Source organism: Schistocerca cancellata, unplaced genomic scaffold (assembly GCF_023864275.1).
Source record: "Schistocerca cancellata isolate TAMUIC-IGC-003103 unplaced genomic scaffold, iqSchCanc2.1 HiC_scaffold_827, whole genome shotgun sequence".
Classification (NCBI taxonomy): domain Eukaryota; kingdom Metazoa; phylum Arthropoda; class Insecta; order Orthoptera; family Acrididae; genus Schistocerca; species Schistocerca cancellata.
The window spans coordinates 291760-306273 of NW_026046838.1; the positions used below are offsets into that span (position 1 = coordinate 291760).

Here is a 14514-nt window from a genome sequence, read left to right on the forward strand (position 1 = left end):
CGTGGCGCAATCGGCTAGCGCGTTCGGCTGTTAACCGAAAGGTTGGTGGTTCGAGCCCACCTGGGATGGAAATCGTTTTAATCGCCACCGAGGTGAGGACGTATGTCCACTTTGATAGAGATACACAGCTAGTGTGACAATGTGGCTGTGTTTGAATGATGCCACCCAGCCTTATACACATTCAGCCACGTGACAGTGGAGGTAAAAACATGGCCCTATGCGGACGTTGTACAGTTTTCCTATTCATTCGGCATGTGTGACACTGCAGTAGAGCGACGACCACTACAAAAGATGTATTATTTACATTTCATTTCGGCGTATACACCGCGAGTGCCATATGACAGGACCTCTCTCTCGATGTCAATCTGCATTTGGCGTCTCTTAAGTGTCGGTCTGCAGTAGGCCGCTGTTGGCCGAGCGGCGTGCAGTCGCCTTACATGAAGCCCCCAGTGCCACTGTGGACGATGTAGCCAGAGAGAGGAGTCGAAAGGCGCGTTTCACAGTAGAGCCACGCTATCCCACAAGCTGTGCACTAGGTCAAGTTTTGCGCAGACCGCAAACCTTTGGTGGCTTGACGCTCGTAGTCGATCGTAAGGGTGAAACAGTGAAGAGAGTTGGAAAACGGTAAGGTGGACACCTCCAGCAGCATCTGTGTGTCAAATCCGATATCTGGTCGAGGGCTGTAAGATTCAGTATGATGACGTGACAATTCGGGAGTAGCTCACGAACGCAAAGCTGCGGCCTTCTTAGCTCAGTGGTAGAGCACTGGTCTCGTAAACCAGGGGTCGTGAGTTCGACCCTCACAGAAGGCATTCATTTTTTTAACTTTGCTGCTGAGAGCAGAGCTAGCTCGAGCAGCATCTAACAGATGGCAGTGCACTGAATGAAGGGGAAGTTCTACAACCGATAAAGAGTGCTCTAGTTGCATCAGAGGTTTACAGAATGTGTAGGCGGAACACTGTTTTGTATGCATTTTGTAGTATAATGTCATGCTTGGCGATGTCATTCGTTTATGAGCCCCACTACAGTGTGCATGCACGTTATCCATGTGAAGAGGCGTAAGCAGATACTACCATTCTGCGAGGTGCCTGCGAAAAGTATACGAGTTGCATTGATAAAGAGAGCAGAAGTGACTGAAAGTCAAGGCCTCCGTGGCGCAATCGGCTAGCGCGTTCGGCTGTTAACCGAAAGGTTGGTGGTTCGAGCCCACCCGGGGGCGAAATCGTTTTAATCGCCACCGAGGTGAGGACGTATGTCCACTTTGATAGAGATACACAGCTAGTGTGACAATGTGGCTGTGTTTGAATGATGCCACCCAGCCTTATACACATTCAGCCACGTGACAGTGGAGGTAAAAACATGGCCCTATGCGGACGTTCTACCGTTTTCCTATTCATTCGGCATGTGTGACACTGCAGTAGAGCGACGACCACTACAAAAGATGTATTATTTACATTTCATTTCGGCGTATACACCGCGAGTGCCATATGACAGGACCTCTCTCTCGATGTCGATCTGCATTTGGCGTCTCTTAAGTGTCGGTCTGCAGTAGGCCGCTGTTGGCCGAGCGGCGTGCAGTGGCTTGACGCTCGTCGTCGATCGTAAGGGTGAAACAGTGAAGAGAGTTGGAAAACGGTAAGGTGGACACCTCCAGCAGCATCTGTGTGTCAAATCCGATATCTGGTCGCGGGCTGTAAGATTCAGTATGATGACGTGACAATTCGGGAGTAGCTCACGAACGCAAAGCTGCGGCCTTCTTAGCTCAGTGGTAGAGCACTGGTCTCGTAAACCAGGGGTCGTGAGTTCGACCCTCACAGAAGGCATTCATTTTTTTAACTTTGCTGCTGAGAGCAGAGCTAGCTCGAGCAGCATCTAACAGATGGCAGTGCACTGAATGAAGGGGAAGTTCTACAACCGATAAAGAGTGCTCTAGTTGCATCAGAGGTTTACAGAATGTGTAGGCGGAACACTGTTTTGTATGCATTTTGTAGTATAATGTCATGCTTGGCGATGTCATTCGTTTATGAGCCCCACTACAGTGTGCATGCACGTTATCCATGTGAAGAGGCGTAAGCAGATACTACCATTCTGCGAGGTGCCTGCGAAAAGTATACGAGTTGCATTGATAAAGAGAGCAGAAGTGACCGAAAGTCAAGGCCTCCGTGGCGCAATCGGCTAGCGCGTTCGGCTGTTAACCGAAAGGTTGGTGGTTCGAGCCCACCCGGGGGCGAAATCGTTTTAATCGCCACCGAGGTGAGGACGTATGTCCACTTTGATAGAGATACACAGCTAGTGTGACAATGTGGCTGTGTTTGAATGATGCCACCCAGCCTTATACACATTCAGCCACGTGACAGTGGAGGTAAAAACATGGCCCTATGCGGACGTTCTACCGTTTTCCTATTCATTCGGCATGTGTGACACTGCAGTAGAGCGACGACCACTACAAAAGATGTATTATTTACATTTCATTTCGGCGTATACACCGCGAGTGCCATATGACAGGACCTCTCTCTCGATGTCGATCTGCATTTGGCGTCTCTTAAGTGTCGGTCTGCAGTAGGCCGCTGTTGGCCGAGCGGCGTGCAGTGGCTTGACGCTCGTCGTCGATCGTAAGGGTGAAACAGTGAAGAGAGTTGGAAAACGGTAAGGTGGACACCTCCAGCAGCATCTGTGTGTCAAATCCGATATCTGGTCGCGGGCTGTAAGATTCAGTATGATGACGTGACAATTCGGGAGTAGCTCACGAACGCAAAGCTGCGGCCTTCTTAGCTCAGTGGTAGAGCACTGGTCTCGTAAACCAGGGGTCGTGAGTTCGACCCTCACAGAAGGCATTCATTTTTTTAACTTTGCTGCTGAGAGCAGAGCTAGCTCGAGCAGCATCTAACAGATGGCAGTGCACTGAATGAAGGGGAAGTTCTACAACCGATAAAGAGTGCTCTAGTTGCATCAGAGGTTTACAGAATGTGTAGGCGGAACACTGTTTTGTATGCATTTTGTAGTATAATGTCATGCTTGGCGATGTCATTCGTTTATGAGCCCCACTACAGTGTGCATGCACGTTATCCATGTGAAGAGGCGTAAGCAGATACTACCATTCTGCGAGGTGCCTGCGAAAAGTATACGAGTTGCATTGATAAAGAGAGCAGAAGTGACCGAAAGTCAAGGCCTCCGTGGCGCAATCGGCTAGCGCGTTCGGCTGTTAACCGAAAGGTTGGTGGTTCGAGCCCACCCGGGGGCGAAATCGTTTTAATCGCCACCGAGGTGAGGACGTATGTCCACTTTGATAGAGATACACAGCTAGTGTGACAATGTGGCTGTGTTTGAATGATGCCACCCAGCCTTATACACATTCAGCCACGTGACAGTGGAGGTAAAAACATGGCCCTATGCGGACGTTCTACCGTTTTCCTATTCATTCGGCATGTGTGACACTGCAGTAGAGCGACGACCACTACAAAAGATGTATTATTTACATTTCATTTCGGCGTATACACCGCGAGTGCCATATGACAGGACCTCTCTCTCGATGTCGATCTGCATTTGGCGTCTCTTAAGTGTCGGTCTGCAGTAGGCCGCTGTTGGCCGAGCGGCGTGCAGTGGCTTGACGCTCGTCGTCGATCGTAAGGGTGAAACAGTGAAGAGAGTTGGAAAACGGTAAGGTGGACACCTCCAGCAGCATCTGTGTGTCAAATCCGATATCTGGTCGCGGGCTGTAAGATTCAGTATGATGACGTGACAATTCGGGAGTAGCTCACGAACGCAAAGCTGCGGCCTTCTAAGCTCAGTGGTAGAGCACTGGTCTCGTAAACCAGGGGTCGTGAGTTCGACCCTCACAGAAGGCATTCATTTTTTTAACTTTGCTGCTGAGAGCAGAGCTAGCTCGAGCAGCATCTAACAGATGGCAGTGCACTGAATGAAGGGGAAGTTCTACAACCGATAAAGAGTGCTCTAGTTGCATCAGAGGTTTACAGAATGTGTAGGCGGAACACTGTTTTGTATGCATTTTGTAGTATAATGTCATGCTTGGCGATGTCATTCGTTTATGAGCCCCACTACAGTGTGCATGCACGTTATCCATGTGAAGAGGCGTAAGCAGATACTACCATTCTGCGAGGTGCCTGCGAAAAGTATACGAGTTGCATTGATAAAGAGAGCAGAAGTGACCGAAAGTCAAGGCCTCCGTGGCGCAATCGGCTAGCGCGTTCGGCTGTTAACCGAAAGGTTGGTGGTTCGAGCCCACCCGGGGGCGAAATCGTTTTAATCGCCACCGAGGTGAGGACGTATGTCCACTTTGATAGAGATACACAGCTAGTGTGACAATGTGGCTGTGTTTGAATGATGCCACCCAGCCTTATACACATTCAGCCACGTGACAGTGGAGGTAAAAACATGGCCCTATGCGGACGTTCTACCGTTTTCCTATTCATTCGGCATGTGTGACACTGCAGTAGAGCGACGACCACTACAAAAGATGTATTATTTACATTTCATTTCGGCGTATACACCGCGAGTGCCATATGACAGGACCTCTCTCTCGATGTCGATCTGCATTTGGCGTCTCTTAAGTGTCGGTCTGCAGTAGGCCGCTGTTGGCCGAGCGGCGTGCAGTGGCTTGACGCTCGTCGTCGATCGTAAGGGTGAAACAGTGAAGAGAGTTGGAAAACGGTAAGGTGGACACCTCCAGCAGCATCTGTGTGTCAAATCCGATATCTGGTCGCGGGCTGTAAGATTCAGTATGATGACGTGACAATTCGGGAGTAGCTCACGAACGCAAAGCTGCGGCCTTCTTAGCTCAGTGGTAGAGCACTGGTCTCGTAAACCAGGGGTCGTGAGTTCGACCCTCACAGAAGGCATTCATTTTTTTAACTTTGCTGCTGAGAGCAGAGCTAGCTCGAGCAGCATCTAACAGATGGCAGTGCACTGAATGAAGGGGAAGTTCTACAACCGATAAAGAGTGCTCTAGTTGCATCAGAGGTTTACAGAATGTGTAGGCGGAACACTGTTTTGTATGCATTTTGTAGTATAATGTCATGCTTGGCGATGTCATTCGTTTATGAGCCCCACTACAGTGTGCATGCACGTTATCCATGTGAAGAGGCGTAAGCAGATACTACCATTCTGCGAGGTGCCTGCGAAAAGTATACGAGTTGCATTGATAAAGAGAGCAGAAGTGACCGAAAGTCAAGGCCTCCGTGGCGCAATCGGCTAGCGCGTTCGGCTGTTAACCGAAAGGTTGGTGGTTCGAGCCCACCCGGGGGCGAAATCGTTTTAATCGCCACCGAGGTGAGGACGTATGTCCACTTTGATAGAGATACACAGCTAGTGTGACAATGTGGCTGTGTTTGAATGATGCCACCCAGCCTTATACACATTCAGCCACGTGACAGTGGAGGTAAAAACATGGCCCTATGCGGACGTTCTACCGTTTTCCTATTCATTCGGCATGTGTGACACTGCAGTAGAGCGACGACCACTACAAAAGATGTATTATTTACATTTCATTTCGGCGTATACACCGCGAGTGCCATATGACAGGACCTCTCTCTCGATGTCGATCTGCATTTGGCGTCTCTTAAGTGTCGGTCTGCAGTAGGCCGCTGTTGGCCGAGCGGCGTGCAGTGGCTTGACGCTCGTCGTCGATCGTAAGGGTGAAACAGTGAAGAGAGTTGGAAAACGGTAAGGTGGACACCTCCAGCAGCATCTGTGTGTCAAATCCGATATCTGGTCGCGGGCTGTAAGATTCAGTATGATGACGTGACAATTCGGGAGTAGCTCACGAACGCAAAGCTGCGGCCTTCTTAGCTCAGTGGTAGAGCACTGGTCTCGTAAACCAGGGGTCGTGAGTTCGACCCTCACAGAAGGCATTCATTTTTTTAACTTTGCTGCTGAGAGCAGAGCTAGCTCGAGCAGCATCTAACAGATGGCAGTGCACTGAATGAAGGGGAAGTTCTACAACCGATAAAGAGTGCTCTAGTTGCATCAGAGGTTTACAGAATGTGTAGGCGGAACACTGTTTTGTATGCATTTTGTAGTATAATGTCATGCTTGGCGATGTCATTCGTTTATGAGCCCCACTACAGTGTGCATGCACGTTATCCATGTGAAGAGGCGTAAGCAGATACTACCATTCTGCGAGGTGCCTGCGAAAAGTATACGAGTTGCATTGATAAAGAGAGCAGAAGTGACCGAAAGTCAAGGCCTCCGTGGCGCAATCGGCTAGCGCGTTCGGCTGTTAACCGAAAGGTTGGTGGTTCGAGCCCACCCGGGGGCGAAATCGTTTTAATCGCCACCGAGGTGAGGACGTATGTCCACTTTGATAGAGATACACAGCTAGTGTGACAATGTGGCTGTGTTTGAATGATGCCACCCAGCCTTATACACATTCAGCCACGTGACAGTGGAGGTAAAAACATGGCCCTATGCGGACGTTCTACCGTTTTCCTATTCATTCGGCATGTGTGACACTGCAGTAGAGCGACGACCACTACAAAAGATGTATTATTTACATTTCATTTCGGCGTATACACCGCGAGTGCCATATGACAGGACCTCTCTCTCGATGTCGATCTGCATTTGGCGTCTCTTAAGTGTCGGTCTGCAGTAGGCCGCTGTTGGCCGAGCGGCGTGCAGTGGCTTGACGCTCGTCGTCGATCGTAAGGGTGAAACAGTGAAGAGAGTTGGAAAACGGTAAGGTGGACACCTCCAGCAGCATCTGTGTGTCAAATCCGATATCTGGTCGCGGGCTGTAAGATTCAGTATGATGACGTGACAATTCGGGAGTAGCTCACGAACGCAAAGCTGCGGCCTTCTTAGCTCAGTGGTAGAGCACTGGTCTCGTAAACCAGGGGTCGTGAGTTCGACCCTCACAGAAGGCATTCATTTTTTTAACTTTGCTGCTGAGAGCAGAGCTAGCTCGAGCAGCATCTAACAGATGGCAGTGCACTGAATGAAGGGGAAGTTCTACAACCGATAAAGAGTGCTCTAGTTGCATCAGAGGTTTACAGAATGTGTAGGCGGAACACTGTTTTGTATGCATTTTGTAGTATAATGTCATGCTTGGCGATGTCATTCGTTTATGAGCCCCACTACAGTGTGCATGCACGTTATCCATGTGAAGAGGCGTAAGCAGATACTACCATTCTGCGAGGTGCCTGCGAAAAGTATACGAGTTGCATTGATAAAGAGAGCAGAAGTGACCGAAAGTCAAGGCCTCCGTGGCGCAATCGGCTAGCGCGTTCGGCTGTTAACCGAAAGGTTGGTGGTTCGAGCCCACCCGGGGGCGAAATCGTTTTAATCGCCACCGAGGTGAGGACGTATGTCCACTTTGATAGAGATACACAGCTAGTGTGACAATGTGGCTGTGTTTGAATGATGCCACCCAGCCTTATACACATTCAGCCACGTGACAGTGGAGGTAAAAACATGGCCCTATGCGGACGTTCTACCGTTTTCCTATTCATTCGGCATGTGTGACACTGCAGTAGAGCGACGACCACTACAAAAGATGTATTATTTACATTTCATTTCGGCGTATACACCGCGAGTGCCATATGACAGGACCTCTCTCTCGATGTCGATCTGCATTTGGCGTCTCTTAAGTGTCGGTCTGCAGTAGGCCGCTGTTGGCCGAGCGGCGTGCAGTGGCTTGACGCTCGTCGTCGATCGTAAGGGTGAAACAGTGAAGAGAGTTGGAAAACGGTAAGGTGGACACCTCCAGCAGCATCTGTGTGTCAAATCCGATATCTGGTCGCGGGCTGTAAGATTCAGTATGATGACGTGACAATTCGGGAGTAGCTCACGAACGCAAAGCTGCGGCCTTCTTAGCTCAGTGGTAGAGCACTGGTCTCGTAAACCAGGGGTCGTGAGTTCGACCCTCACAGAAGGCATTCATTTTTTTAACTTTGCTGCTGAGAGCAGAGCTAGCTCGAGCAGCATCTAACAGATGGCAGTGCACTGAATGAAGGGGAAGTTCTACAACCGATAAAGAGTGCTCTAGTTGCATCAGAGGTTTACAGAATGTGTAGGCGGAACACTGTTTTGTATGCATTTTGTAGTATAATGTCATGCTTGGCGATGTCATTCGTTTATGAGCCCCACTACAGTGTGCATGCACGTTATCCATGTGAAGAGGCGTAAGCAGATACTACCATTCTGCGAGGTGCCTGCGAAAAGTATACGAGTTGCATTGATAAAGAGAGCAGAAGTGACCGAAAGTCAAGGCCTCCGTGGCGCAATCGGCTAGCGCGTTCGGCTGTTAACCGAAAGGTTGGTGGTTCGAGCCCACCCGGGGGCGAAATCGTTATAATCGCCACCGAGGTGAGGACGTATGTCCACTTTGATAGAGATACACAGCTAGTGTGACAATTTGGCTGTGTTTGAATGATGCCACCCAGCCTTATACACATTCAGCCACGTGACAGTGGAGGTAAAAACATGGCCCTATGCGGACGTTCTACCGTTTTCCTATTCATTCGGCATGTGTGACACTGCAGTAGAGCGACGACCACTACAAAAGATGTATTATTTACATTTCATTTCGGCGTATACACCGCGAGTGCCATATGACAGGGCCTCTCTCTCGATGTCGATCTGCATTTGGCGTCTCTTAAGTGTCGGTCTGCAGTAGGCCGCTGTTGGCCGAGCGGCGTGCAGTCGCCTTACATGAAGCCCCCAGTGCCACTGTGGACGATGTAGCCAGAGAGAGGAGTAGAAAGGCGCGTTTCACAGTAGAGCCACGCTATCCCACAAGCTGTGCACTAGGTCAAGTTTTGCGCAGACCGCAAACCTTTGGTGGCTTGACGCTCGTCGTCGATCGTAAGGGTGAAACAGTGAAGAGAGTTGGAAAACGGTAAGGTGGACACCTCCAGCAGCATCTGTGTGTCAAATCCGATATCTGGTCGAGGGCTGTAAGATTCAGTATGATGACGTGACAATTCGGGACTAGCTCACGAACGCAAAGCTGCGGCCTTCTTAGCTCAGTGGTAGAGCACTGGTCTCGTAAACCAGGGGTCGTGAGTTCGACCCTCACAGAAGGCGCTCATTTTTTTAACTTTGCTGCTGAGAGCAGAGCTAGCTCGAGCAGCATCTAACAGATGGCAGTGCACTGAATGAAGGGGAAGTTCTACAACCGATAAAGAGTGCTCTAGTTGCATCAGAGGTTTACAGAATGTGTAGGCGGAACACTGTTTTGTATGCATTTTGTAGTATAATGTCATGCTTGGCGATGTCATTCGTTTATGAGCCCCACTACAGTGTGCATGCACGTTATCCATGTGAAGAGGCGTAAGCAGATACTACCATTCTGCGAGGTGCCTGCGAAAAGTATACGAGTTGCATTGATAAAGAGAGCAGAAGTGACCGAAAGTCAAGGCCTCCGTGGCGCAATCGGCTAGCGCGTTCGGCTGTTAACCGAAAGGTTGGTGGTTCGAGCCCACCCGGGGGCGAAATCGTTTTAATCGCCACCGAGGTGAGGACGTATGTCCACTTTGATAGAGATACACAGCTAGTGTGACAATGTGGCTGTGTTTGAATGATGCCACCCAGCCTTATACACATTCAGCCACGTGACAGTGGAGGTAAAAACATGGCCCTATGCGGACGTTCTACCGTTTTCCTATTCATTCGGCATGTGTGACACTGCAGTAGAGCGACGACCACTACAAAAGATGTATTATTTACATTTCATTTCGGCGTATACACCGCGAGTGCCATATGACAGGACCTCTCTCTCGATGTCGATCTGCATTTGGCGTCTCTTAAGTGTCGGTCTGCAGTAGGCCGCTGTTGGCCGAGCGGCGTGCAGTCGCCTTACATGAAGCCCCCAGTGCCACTGTGGACGATGTAGCCAGAGAGAGGAGTCGAAAGGCGCGTTTCACAGTAGAGCCACGCTATCCCACAAGCTGTGCACTAGGTCAAGTTTTGCGCAGACCGCAAACCTTTGGTGGCTTGACGCTCGTCGTCGATCGTAAGGGTGAAACAGTGAAGAGAGTTGGAAAACGGTAAGGTGGACACCTCCAGCAGCATCTGTGTGTCAAATCCGATATCTGGTCGAGGGCTGTAAGATTCAGTATGATGACGTGCCAATTCGGGAGTAGCTCACGAACGCAAAGCTGCGGCCTTCTTAGCTCAGTGGTAGAGCACTGGTCTCGTAAACCAGGGGTCGTGAGTTCGACCCTCACAGAAGGCATTCATTTTTTTAACTTTGCTGCTGAGAGCAGAGCTAGCTCGAGCAGCATCTAACAGATGGCAGTGCACTGAATGAAGGGGAAGTTCTACAACCGATAAAGAGTGCTCTAGTTGCATCAGAGGTTTACAGAATGTGTAGGCGGAACACTGTTTTGTATGCATTTTGTAGTATAATGTCATGCTTGGCGATGTCATTCGTTTATGCGCCGCACTACAGTGTGCATGCACGTTATCCATGTGAGGAGGCGTAAGCAGATACTACCATTCTGCGAGGTGCCTGCGAAAAGTATACGAGTTGCATTGATAAAGAGAGCAGAAGTGACCGAAAGTCAAGGCCTCCGTGGCGCAATCGGCTAGCGCGTTCGGCTGTTAACCGAAAGGTTGGTGGTTCGAGCCCACCCGGGGGCGAAATCGTTATAATCGCCACCGAGGTGAGGACGTATGTCCACTTTGATAGAGATACACAGCTAGTGTGACAATTTGGCTGTGTTTGAATGATGCCACCCAGCCTTATACACATTCAGCCACGTGACAGTGGAGGTAAAAACATGGCCCTATGCGGACGTTCTACCGTTTTCCTATTCATTCGGCATGTGTGACACTGCAGTAGAGCGACGACCACTACAAAAGATGTATTATTTACATTTCATTTCGGCGTATACACCGCGAGTGCCATATGACAGGGCCTCTCTCTCGATGTCGATCTGCATTTGGCGTCTCTTAAGTGTCGGTCTGCAGTAGGCCGCTGTTGGCCGAGCGGCGTGCAGTCGCCTTACATGAAGCCCCCAGTGCCACTGTGGACGATGTAGCCAGAGAGAGGAGTAGAAAGGCGCGTTTCACAGTAGAGCCACGCTATCCCACAAGCTGTGCACTAGGTCAAGTTTTGCGCAGACCGCAAACCTTTGGTGGCTTGACGCTCGTCGTCGATCGTAAGGGTGAAACAGTGAAGAGAGTTGGAAAACGGTAAGGTGGACACCTCCAGCAGCATCTGTGTGTCAAATCCGATATCTGGTCGAGGGCTGTAAGATTCAGTATGATGACGTGACAATTCGGGACTAGCTCACGAACGCAAAGCTGCGGCCTTCTTAGCTCAGTGGTAGAGCACTGGTCTCGTAAACCAGGGGTCGTGAGTTCGACCCTCACAGAAGGCGCTCATTTTTTTAACTTTGCTGCTGAGAGCAGAGCTAGCTCGAGCAGCATCTAACAGATGGCAGTGCACTGAATGAAGGGGAAGTTCTACAAGCGATAAAGAGTGCTCTAGTTGCATCAGAGGTTTACAGAATGTGTAGGCGGAACACTGTTTTGTATGCATTTTGTAGTATAATGTCATGCTTGGCGATGTCATTCGTTTATGAGCCCCACTACAGTGTGCATGCACGTTATCCATGTGAAGAGGCGTAAGCAGATACTACCATTCTGCGAGGTGCCTGCGAAAAGTATACGAGTTGCATTGATAAAGAGAGCAGAAGTGACCGAAAGTCAAGGCCTCCGTGGCGCAATCGGCTAGCGCGTTCGGCTGTTAACCGAAAGGTTGGTGGTTCGAGCCCACCCGGGGGCGAAATCGTTATAATCGCCACCGAGGTGAGGACGTATGTCCACTTTGATAGAGATACACAGCTAGTGTGACAATTTGGCTGTGTTTGAATGATGCCACCCAGCCTTATACACATTCAGCCACGTGACAGTGGAGGTAAAAACATGGCCCTATGCGGACGTTCTACCGTTTTCCTATTCATTCGGCATGTGTGACACTGCAGTAGAGCGACGACCACTACAAAAGATGTATTATTTACATTTCATTTCGGCGTATACACCGCGAGTGCCATATGACAGGGCCTCTCTCTCGATGTCGATCTGCATTTGGCGTCTCTTAAGTGTCGGTCTGCAGTAGGCCGCTGTTGGCCGAGCGGCGTGCAGTCGCCTTACATGAAGCCCCCAGTGCCACTGTGGACGATGTAGCCAGAGAGAGGAGTAGAAAGGCGCGTTTCACAGTAGAGCCACGCTATCCCACAAGCTGTGCACTAGGTCAAGTTTTGCGCAGACCGCAAACCTTTGGTGGCTTGACGCTCGTCGTCGATCGTAAGGGTGAAACAGTGAAGAGAGTTGGAAAACGGTAAGGTGGACACCTCCAGCAGCATCTGTGTGTCAAATCCGATATCTGGTCGAGGGCTGTAAGATTCAGTATGATGACGTGACAATTCGGGACTAGCTCACGAACGCAAAGCTGCGGCCTTCTTAGCTCAGTGGTAGAGCACTGGTCTCGTAAACCAGGGGTCGTGAGTTCGACCCTCACAGAAGGCGCTCATTTTTTTAACTTTGCTGCTGAGAGCAGAGCTAGCTCGAGCAGCATCTAACAGATGGCAGTGCACTGAATGAAGGGGAAGTTCTACAAGCGATAAAGAGTGCTCTAGTTGCATCAGAGGTTTACAGAATGTGTAGGCGGAACACTGTTTTGTATGCATTTTGTAGTATAATGTCATGCTTGGCGATGTCATTCGTTTATGAGCCCCACTACAGTGTGCATGCACGTTATCCATGTGAAGAGGCGTAAGCAGATACTACCATTCTGCGAGGTGCCTGCGAAAAGTATACGAGTTGCATTGATAAAGAGAGCAGAAGTGACCGAAAGTCAAGGCCTCCGTGGCGCAATCGGCTAGCGCGTTCGGCTGTTAACCGAAAGGTTGGTGGTTCGAGCCCACCCGGGGGCGAAATCGTTTTAATCGCCACCGAGGTGAGGACGTATGTCCACTTTGATAGAGATACACAGCTAGTGTGACAATGTGGCTGTGTTTGAATGATGCCACCCAGCCTTATACACATTCAGCCACGTGACAGTGGAGGTAAAAACATGGCCCTATGCGGACGTTGTACAGTTTTCCTATTCATTCGGCATGTGTGACACTGCAGTAGAGCGACGACCACTACAAAAGATGTATTATTTACATTTCATTTCGGCGTATACACCGCGAGTGCCATATGACAGGACCTCTCTCTCGATGTCGATCTGCATTTGGCGTCTCTTAAGTGTCGGTCTGCAGTAGGCCGCTGTTGGCCGAGCGGCGTGCAGTCGCCTTACATGAAGCCCCCAGTGCCACTGTGGACGATGTAGCCAGAGAGAGGAGTCGAAAGGCGCGTTTCACAGTAGAGCCACGCTATCCCACAAGCTGTGCACTAGGTCAAGTTTTGCGCAGACCGCAAACCTTTGGTGGCTTGACGCTCGTCGTCGATCGTAAGGGTGAAACAGTGAAGAGAGTTGGAAAACGGTAAGGTGGACACCTCCAGCAGCATCTGTGTGTCAAATCCGATATCTGGTCGAGGGCTGTAAGATTCAGTATGATGACGTGCCAATTCGGGAGTAGCTCACGAACGCAAAGCTGCGGCCTTCTTAGCTCAGTGGTAGAGCACTGGTCTCGTAAACCAGGGGTCGTGAGTTCGACCCTCACAGAAGGCATTCATTTTTTTAACTTTGCTGCTGAGAGCAGAGCTAGCTCGAGCAGCATCTAACAGATGGCAGTGCACTGAATGAAGGGGAAGTTCTACAACCGATAAAGAGTGCTCTAGTTGCATCAGAGGTTTACAGAATGTGTAGGCGGAACACTGTTTTGTATGCATTTTGCAGTATAATGTCATGCTTGGCGATGTCATTCGTTTATGCGCCGCACTACAGTGTGCATGCACGTTATCCATGTGAGGAGGCGTAAGCAGATACTACCATTCTGCGAGGTGCCTGCGAAAAGTATACGAGTTGCATTGATAAAGAGAGCAGAAGTGACCGAAAGTCAAGGCCTCCGTGGCGCAATCGGCTAGCGCGTTCGGCTGTTAACCGAAAGGTTGGTGGTTCGAGCCCACCTGGGATGGAAATCGTTTTAATCGCCACCGAGGTGAGGACGTATGTCCACTTTGATAGAGATACACAGCTAGTGTGACAATGTGGCTGTGTTTGAATGATGCCACCCAGCCTTATACACATTCAGCCACGTGACAGTGGAGGTAAAAACATGGCCCTATGCGGACGTTGTACAGTTTTTCTTTTCATTCGGCATGTGTGACACTGCAGTAGAGCGACGACCACTACAAAAGATGTATTATTTACATTTCATTTCGGCGTATACACCGCGAGTGCCATATGACAGGACCTCTCTCTCGATGTCGATCTGCATTTGGCGTCTCTTAAGTGTCGGTCTGCAGTAGGCCGCTGTTGGCCGAGCGGCGTGCAGTCGCCTTACATGAAGCCCCCAGTGCCACTGTGGACGATGTAGCCAGAGAGAGGATTCGAAAGGCGCGTTTCACAGTAGAGCCACGCTATCCCACAAGCTGTGCACTAGG

At 50.0% G+C, this 14514-nt stretch overlaps 25 non-coding genes across 25 annotated transcripts; all 25 read left to right on the forward strand.

Moving 5' to 3' along the window:
- The first annotated feature begins 740 nt into the window (after positions 1–740).
- Trnat-cgu (transfer RNA threonine (anticodon CGU)) lies at positions 741–812 on the forward strand. Its single transcript has one exon. It is a non-coding gene; the product is annotated as a tRNA-Thr (tRNA).
- Positions 813–1145: 333 nt separating this feature from the next.
- Trnan-guu (transfer RNA asparagine (anticodon GUU)) lies at positions 1146–1219 on the forward strand. The gene has a single exon. It is a non-coding gene; the product is annotated as a tRNA-Asn (tRNA).
- A 532-nt stretch (positions 1220–1751) lies between these two features.
- On the forward strand, positions 1752–1823 carry Trnat-cgu (transfer RNA threonine (anticodon CGU)). The gene has a single exon. It is a non-coding gene; the product is annotated as a tRNA-Thr (tRNA).
- A 333-nt stretch (positions 1824–2156) lies between these two features.
- Positions 2157–2230, forward strand: Trnan-guu (transfer RNA asparagine (anticodon GUU)). Its single transcript has one exon. It is a non-coding gene; the product is annotated as a tRNA-Asn (tRNA).
- Positions 2231–2762: 532 nt separating this feature from the next.
- Trnat-cgu (transfer RNA threonine (anticodon CGU)) lies at positions 2763–2834 on the forward strand. Its single transcript has one exon. It is a non-coding gene; the product is annotated as a tRNA-Thr (tRNA).
- Positions 2835–3167: 333 nt separating this feature from the next.
- On the forward strand, positions 3168–3241 carry Trnan-guu (transfer RNA asparagine (anticodon GUU)). The gene has a single exon. It is a non-coding gene; the product is annotated as a tRNA-Asn (tRNA).
- A 532-nt stretch (positions 3242–3773) lies between these two features.
- Positions 3774–3845, forward strand: Trnat-cgu (transfer RNA threonine (anticodon CGU)). The gene has a single exon. It is a non-coding gene; the product is annotated as a tRNA-Thr (tRNA).
- Positions 3846–4178: 333 nt separating this feature from the next.
- Positions 4179–4252, forward strand: Trnan-guu (transfer RNA asparagine (anticodon GUU)). The gene has a single exon. It is a non-coding gene; the product is annotated as a tRNA-Asn (tRNA).
- Positions 4253–4784: 532 nt separating this feature from the next.
- On the forward strand, positions 4785–4856 carry Trnat-cgu (transfer RNA threonine (anticodon CGU)). Its single transcript has one exon. It is a non-coding gene; the product is annotated as a tRNA-Thr (tRNA).
- A 333-nt stretch (positions 4857–5189) lies between these two features.
- Positions 5190–5263, forward strand: Trnan-guu (transfer RNA asparagine (anticodon GUU)). Its single transcript has one exon. It is a non-coding gene; the product is annotated as a tRNA-Asn (tRNA).
- A 532-nt stretch (positions 5264–5795) lies between these two features.
- Positions 5796–5867, forward strand: Trnat-cgu (transfer RNA threonine (anticodon CGU)). The gene has a single exon. It is a non-coding gene; the product is annotated as a tRNA-Thr (tRNA).
- A 333-nt stretch (positions 5868–6200) lies between these two features.
- Positions 6201–6274, forward strand: Trnan-guu (transfer RNA asparagine (anticodon GUU)). The gene has a single exon. It is a non-coding gene; the product is annotated as a tRNA-Asn (tRNA).
- Positions 6275–6806: 532 nt separating this feature from the next.
- On the forward strand, positions 6807–6878 carry Trnat-cgu (transfer RNA threonine (anticodon CGU)). The gene has a single exon. It is a non-coding gene; the product is annotated as a tRNA-Thr (tRNA).
- Positions 6879–7211: 333 nt separating this feature from the next.
- Positions 7212–7285, forward strand: Trnan-guu (transfer RNA asparagine (anticodon GUU)). Its single transcript has one exon. It is a non-coding gene; the product is annotated as a tRNA-Asn (tRNA).
- Positions 7286–7817: 532 nt separating this feature from the next.
- On the forward strand, positions 7818–7889 carry Trnat-cgu (transfer RNA threonine (anticodon CGU)). Its single transcript has one exon. It is a non-coding gene; the product is annotated as a tRNA-Thr (tRNA).
- A 333-nt stretch (positions 7890–8222) lies between these two features.
- On the forward strand, positions 8223–8296 carry Trnan-guu (transfer RNA asparagine (anticodon GUU)). The gene has a single exon. It is a non-coding gene; the product is annotated as a tRNA-Asn (tRNA).
- Positions 8297–8967: 671 nt separating this feature from the next.
- Positions 8968–9039, forward strand: Trnat-cgu (transfer RNA threonine (anticodon CGU)). The gene has a single exon. It is a non-coding gene; the product is annotated as a tRNA-Thr (tRNA).
- A 333-nt stretch (positions 9040–9372) lies between these two features.
- On the forward strand, positions 9373–9446 carry Trnan-guu (transfer RNA asparagine (anticodon GUU)). Its single transcript has one exon. It is a non-coding gene; the product is annotated as a tRNA-Asn (tRNA).
- A 671-nt stretch (positions 9447–10117) lies between these two features.
- On the forward strand, positions 10118–10189 carry Trnat-cgu (transfer RNA threonine (anticodon CGU)). The gene has a single exon. It is a non-coding gene; the product is annotated as a tRNA-Thr (tRNA).
- A 333-nt stretch (positions 10190–10522) lies between these two features.
- On the forward strand, positions 10523–10596 carry Trnan-guu (transfer RNA asparagine (anticodon GUU)). The gene has a single exon. It is a non-coding gene; the product is annotated as a tRNA-Asn (tRNA).
- Positions 10597–11267: 671 nt separating this feature from the next.
- Trnat-cgu (transfer RNA threonine (anticodon CGU)) lies at positions 11268–11339 on the forward strand. Its single transcript has one exon. It is a non-coding gene; the product is annotated as a tRNA-Thr (tRNA).
- Positions 11340–11672: 333 nt separating this feature from the next.
- On the forward strand, positions 11673–11746 carry Trnan-guu (transfer RNA asparagine (anticodon GUU)). The gene has a single exon. It is a non-coding gene; the product is annotated as a tRNA-Asn (tRNA).
- Positions 11747–12417: 671 nt separating this feature from the next.
- Positions 12418–12489, forward strand: Trnat-cgu (transfer RNA threonine (anticodon CGU)). The gene has a single exon. It is a non-coding gene; the product is annotated as a tRNA-Thr (tRNA).
- Positions 12490–12822: 333 nt separating this feature from the next.
- Trnan-guu (transfer RNA asparagine (anticodon GUU)) lies at positions 12823–12896 on the forward strand. The gene has a single exon. It is a non-coding gene; the product is annotated as a tRNA-Asn (tRNA).
- Positions 12897–13567: 671 nt separating this feature from the next.
- On the forward strand, positions 13568–13639 carry Trnat-cgu (transfer RNA threonine (anticodon CGU)). The gene has a single exon. It is a non-coding gene; the product is annotated as a tRNA-Thr (tRNA).
- Positions 13640–14514: the final 875 nt, after the last annotated feature.